Source organism: Monodon monoceros, unplaced genomic scaffold, assembly GCF_005190385.1.
Source record: "Monodon monoceros isolate NGI ecotype Baffin Bay Population unplaced genomic scaffold, NGI_Narwhal_1 Super_Scaffold_21, whole genome shotgun sequence".
NCBI lineage: Eukaryota > Metazoa > Chordata > Mammalia > Artiodactyla > Monodontidae > Monodon > Monodon monoceros.
In genome coordinates, this window is record NW_021703778.1 from 31,385,332 (window position 1) to 31,391,937 (window position 6,606).

Genomic DNA, 6,606 nt, shown 5'->3' on the forward strand with positions numbered 1-6,606 from the left:
GGAGGGTGGGAGGGAGAGAGACGCAAGAGGGAAGGGATATGGGAACATATGTACATGTATAACTGATTCACTTTGTTATAAAGCAGAAACTAACACACCATTGTAAAGCAATTATACTCCAATAAAGACGTTAAAAAAAAAACCAAAAAACCCTTCACAGACAAAAAATCAAGCAGACAGCATTTTCATATCTTCTTTTTTGTGGAATCTAAAATATGGCACAAATGAACTTATTTATGAAACAGAAACAGACCCACAGACATAGAAAACAAACTTATGGGAATTTCCTGGTGGCGCAGTGGTTAAGAATCCGCCTGCCAATGCAGGGGACACGGGTTCGAGCCCTGGTCCAGGACGATCCCACATGCCACAGAGCAACTAAGCCCATGTGCCGCAACCACTGAAGCCCGTGCGCTCTGGAGCCCACAGAGCCCACGGGCCTAGAGTCCGTGCTCCGTAACAAGAGAAGCCACCACAATGAGAAGCCCGTGCACCACAACGAAGAGTAGCCCCCGCTCCCAGCAACTAGAGAAAGCCCGCGCAGCAACGAAGACCCAATGCAGCCAAAAATTAATTAATTAATTTTAAAAAAAAGAAGTAGCAATATCTGTATGCTATTTTTTAAAAAAAGAAAACAACCTTATGGTTACCAAAGGGGAAAGTGGGGCAGGTATACATTAGGAGTTTGGGATTAAAAGATACAAACTATTATATGTAAAATAGATAAACAACAAGGTCCTACTGTATAGCACAGGGAACTGTATTCAATATCCTGTAATAAACCATAATGGAAAAGGATCTGAAAAAGAATATGTACATGTATGCATAACTGAATCACTGTGCTGTACACCAAAAACTAACACAACATTGTAAATCAACTACACTTCAATAAAAAATTAAATTAAAAAAACAAATTAATGAATGAATGAAAATAAAGCCTGCTTCCTTTCAGAAGTCGCTTGAGGAAATTTAGATTCTCCTATAAACCATGCTTGGGAGTGAGCAGCTTTCCCAGGATCTGAAACCACGGAACAGCGGGTGTGAGCGCCCCCCTGCCACCTCCCACCCTCTTTCCACCCTAACCTGCCAGACACTGCTGCTACCAAAAGTGCTGGATGAAAACCACTTTCCAGCCCCTTCTCAGGAAGCCCTCTTGCATCACGAAAGGACATCCGCGGAGTGGCATTAAAGCCTCAAAACACGCTGCAAGAAGCTAAGGGATTTTATGCTACAACCAGGAGAAATTTTTTAAAATATTGATAACGGCTAAAATTCTGCAAACCGAAGCCCCACGAGGTGGGGGCTGATGTCTCCTCTGCTGCAGTAAGTCCATCACCTGACCCAGCACCCTGCACACACGGGGCCCATCACCCTGCCACCCTGCCCGCCCCTCGGTGTCCCCCACAAATGGCAGGGATGTTGTCTTGGGAGGTGTGGACCCATGGGCTTTAAGCTCGGCCACTGGGTAGGTAGGCCGAGCCCGCCCCGTCTGTCTGGAAGCTCTTGCCTTCTATCCTTGCCTGTAACACAGCAAACCACGGTGCGAGGCATCCGATTTACACGGGACAAAACTCAGCGGTCCCTGCCCTGGACAGTGCGGATGTGCTCAGTACCAGAACATGATCTCCCCAGGGTACGGCAGCCCATGGCCAGGCCACCACGCACCACGGTGCACAGTAGGTGTTCCACAAGCACTTGCTGAATGATGAGTGAATGGATACACTGATGGATGTTATGTCTCTGAAATCTTACAAAACGCTTAATGCACATTTTATTTTTTTAAATATTTATTTATTTACTTATTTATTTATTTTGGCTGCACCGGGTCTTAGTTGAGTCACATGGGATCTTTGTTGCGACATGCGGGATCTTTCAGTTGCAGCATAAGGGCGTCTTAGTTGCGGCATGCAGACTTCTTAGTTGCAGCATGCACACGGGATCTAGTTCCCAGACCAGGGATCGAACCCGGGCCCCTTGCATTGGGAGCGCAGAGTCTTACCCACTGGACCACCAGGGATGTCCCTAATGCACATTTTAGAAGTAAATGCACACACAAGATACTCAAGGTACCTTCAAGCAAAAGGCCCAGGGAGCAAAGGATAAAAATCAGGTGACACTGGGGCCAGGGGCTCATCCTCTCACAACCCTGCAGCCTGGTGGAACTGTCCCATAACTGTATGAGGGTGCCCCGGTGAAACGAGGCCATCCCCACAGTCCCCAGGGAAATCTGCAGAATAAAGAGAATCAGCCTCCAGAGGGTGCCAGGCTGGATGGAGCACCCCACCCACCAGCCACCCAGCCTCCTCACCCACGCCCGCCCGAGTTAGGAGCCAGCAGCTGGAACTCGGGCTTTTTATGCATCTTCACTTCCATGATGCTGTGATGCTGGGCCAGGTAGGGCAGGATGTGGGTTCTGAATGAAGCCGGGAGCCTGACCCGCTCCCTCCCAGTTTCCAAATCCCCCTGCCCCTGAGCACAGCTTTTCCATTTCAGATTTCAAAGCGCAAAGGACAGATCTTTGAATAATTCGTGCTTCCTAATCCATCGGATATTCTCCGAAATAGCAAGTCTCTTCTCTGGACCTTCCTTGAAATAGCCTGGCCCTTACATATGACAAAATGATGCAAAGTGGCATCTCCACGACCCAAATATGAACACTGGAAATACTTCCGGGTCTTCCAAATAGCAATAAAAAATATTTAAGACAACTTAATGCCAAGGCCATTTAATAGAATTCGAGACAGCTCAGGCAAATACACTATTAGAGGGAACAGATAACCAATGAAAAATTCAAACAGATACTACTATATAAGTAGAATTGAGGCGGAAAAATCACTTCATAGCTGTAGAGGATTTCCAAAGACGATGCTCTTGAAATCTCTTTTAAAACAATATGTTCCAACTTCCCACTAATCCAAATTACTCTAGCAATGTCTGCCTTCAGCGGCTAGCAGCAAATATGCATCCTCATTATCTTACTTGGCATGGTGGTATCAAGGAAACTTCTATTTCCATCTTTCCATCACTAAAGCTAACGTGAGTCTCCCATCTGCACTGGTGACGGCTCCCTTTCTGATGAGAAGCAGAAACGTGTCCAGATGGGCTCGGGGCAGCGAGCAGACTGCCCACAAAGCCACCATGGTGTGGGGTGGGCGAGGGGATCATCACAGGGGCTACCTTTTGTTTTGTTTTTTTTTAACGGGAAACAGTTCTGAATGGCTTAAGCAGGATGTATGTTGATTTGTAAAGCTCTATTAAACTGAAGAAAGAGAAAGAATCCATCCCCAGCTCCATACAGAACAAGTGAATATCATTAGCCCCTAAACTGTCAATGAATTAAACTCCTTCCCTGACCATGCAGAGCAGCCCTGGGTGTGGGCATCTTGTCTCTGCCAAGCAAACCCGCAGGCCAACCCCTGCCACACGGCCCTACGGGAGCTACAGATGCCAGCAATGCACTATCTTATTTGTTCAGGGGAAGCAAAAACGGTCCAGTGCTGATGGCTGTGTTCTTTCTTCCCAACAAGGCCTAATTGCTGCTGTCCTCCTCTGGGATCTGGTCTCCCTGGACAGAGCAGGAAGGCAGCCAGCAGAACCTAAACCGTCCAGCTCCCTGGATCAGGCCTCAGTGCGCTAACTCCTGGAAACTCAAAGATGCACAACCGAGGCACAGAGAACTTCCTGTTTCTGAAGGTATTAATATGAAGTCAAAATTAAAATCACATATTCTTATGGTTCTTTCTTTAAAAAACACAATCAATGCTTCTTACTGAAAAACCAGAAAATGTAGGTTATTCATTGCGTGACCCTCCCTTTTGGAAAAGAATCACTTAGATGAAAATTGGGTACATTCCCTAAAAATCAACACTTATGATCCCTGAAACTCTAATATTTGAATTTTTTAATAATTTCCTATCAAGCCCATTCAATAGAATGCAAACTATCTCGAGTGGACACACTGTTAGATAAATGTGATATGAAACTAAAATTTCAACTAGACGCAGCTATATAAAAATGGCAAGAGAAAACCTGCTTCACTGCTATATAGAATTTCCAAAGATGATGTTCCGGAAACCAGCCATGGTTTTGACATCTATGAAAACAAATCACTGTGGTGCACTGGGACAAGGGCTATAAGAAAATAACCGTGGGAGAACAGAATATAGAAGAAATAGTTCTCCTATTTATATATATTGGGTTGGCCGAAAAGTTCGTTCGGTTTTTCCGTACGTTCCCGAACGAACTTTTTGGCCAATCCAATATACATATAATCTCCTATATACATAACCGAATCACTGTGCTGTATACCTGAAACTAACACAGCACTGTAAAACAACTATACTTCAACTAAAAAAATAAAATATTTTTTAAAGCCCGAACCAAAAAAAAAAAAACTGTGGTAACTGTCTTTCTCAACCGACGCGGGTGGTGTGCTGTAGAGGACTGAAGCACAGTCCAGGTGCCCTGGATTGAAACCTCCTTCACCAGCCGTCTCCACAGATGAGAAATGGCCCAACCGTCATGCCTCTGAGAGAAGACACCGAAGACTGCTGTTAGGATGCAAGTCACATCTGCCGGGGTAGCGCTTTCATTTATTGCCCACCCTTAAGGTTTCAGCAGGAATTACTGGGCCAGACACTGTTAACCCACCAGTCCCTGAGCTCTTCCCATTTCCTGCCTGCTGCTACTGGACACCTTACACTGTGACTGCCATCATACCTGAGGACAGACACCTCTGACCCCATCTACCACGTAACTACACAGATCAGTCATTGGCTACCGCAAAGCCCTGAAGAAACGAGACGATTCTTTCACTCAGGCTGAATGATCCCATACTGGAGGGGCTTCTAATGAAAAGCCATATTCCCTGACTCCAACTTTCCCACGCCACTGCCAATCCTCTTCCTTAGTTCAGATTTTAATTCTTCTGGTGGCTATTTCCATCTCTCTAAATAATATTTTTACACCTCTATTTCTGGATATATTATCAACTTCAGATAAAATGTACTGACATCCTTATACGAGAGGTGACACGTTGCAGGACCTCCTGGGCTCTTGTGCCGCTGACTGTGATCACAGTAGCCATGGCAGGTGCTCCCATCCTGACGAAGGGCTCTGGGAGAAACACATCCGCCAGAGAATCTCCCACCAATTCTGGGAACAGAGGCACATCCTTTGGGTGGCCTGTGACCATGCAGCCCTCAGGATGAATACAAGCTCTTTTCTCTTTTTGAACTTGTTAAAGCCCTAGATAGGAGGTGTCATTCACTTGGCCTGTCCCTGCTGCTCTTTGGGGGTAGGGACTGGCTCCCACACCCACCTGCACCCTCCAGTTTCAGCAGCAGGCCCAGGCGCCCGTGGAGACTACATGTGCGCCTGCTGAGAGCAGAAGCAAGCGAGCACCAGTGTGGTCAGCCCCCACCTGCCAACGCACAGAGGCTGTGAACCGCAGAGGCCGAGGTCTCACCGCTTTGTTCTTTCTACTACACGACGTATCTTGATGTCCAACGGATGAACGGATAAACAAAATGTGGCATGTACATACAACGGAATGTGACTCGGCCTTAAAAAAGAAGGAACCCCTAAAAACGTAAGGAACTCACACAACTCTGAAAAAAACAATTTTTTTCATGGGCAAAGGACCTAAATAGATTTTTCCAAAGACATACAAATAGCCACAGGCACGTGAAAAGGTGCTCAACATCACCGATCATCAGGGAAATGCCAATCAAAACCACAGTGAAGTATCACCTCACACCTGTTAGGATGGCCATCACCAAAAAGACAACAAATAACAAGCGTTGATGAGCATGTGGAGAAAAGGGAGCCCTCGTGCTCTGTTGGTGGGAATGTAAATTGGTGCAGCCACTATGGAAAACAGTGTGGAGGCTCCTCAAAAAATTTTAAATACAACTACCATATGATCCAGCAATTCTGCTTCTGGGTATATATCCAAAAAAAAAATGAAATCACTATCTCAAAGAGGTATCTGCACTCAAATGTTCATTACAGCATTATTTACAACAGCCAAGATATGGAAGCAGGGGACTTCCCTGGTGGTGCAGTGGTTAAGAATCCGCCTGCCAATGCAGGGGACACGGGTTCGAGCCCTGGTCTGAGAAGATCCCACATGCCGCGGAGCTACTAAGCCGGTGCACCACAACTACTGAGCCCGCACTCTAGAGCCCGCGAGCCACAACTACTAAAGCCCATGCACCTAGAGCCCGTGCTCCGCAACAAGAGAAGCTACCGCAATGAGAAGCCCGAGCACAGCAACGAAGAGTAGCCCCCGCTCGCTGCAAAAGATATGGAAGCAATATGGGTCCATAGACAGATGAATGGATAAAGAATATATCACATATATATATATATACATATATGTATACACGCACACGTACACACAGTGGATTACTATATAGTATTAAAAAAAGGAGGGAATTCCCTGGCGGTCCAGTGATTAGGACTCTGCGCTTCCACTGCAAGGGACATGGGTTCAATCCCTGGTTGGGGAACTAAGATCCTGCAGGCCGCAAGGCGTGGCCAAACAAGATAGACAGATAGATAGATAGATAGATAGATAGATAGATAGATAGATAGATAGATAGA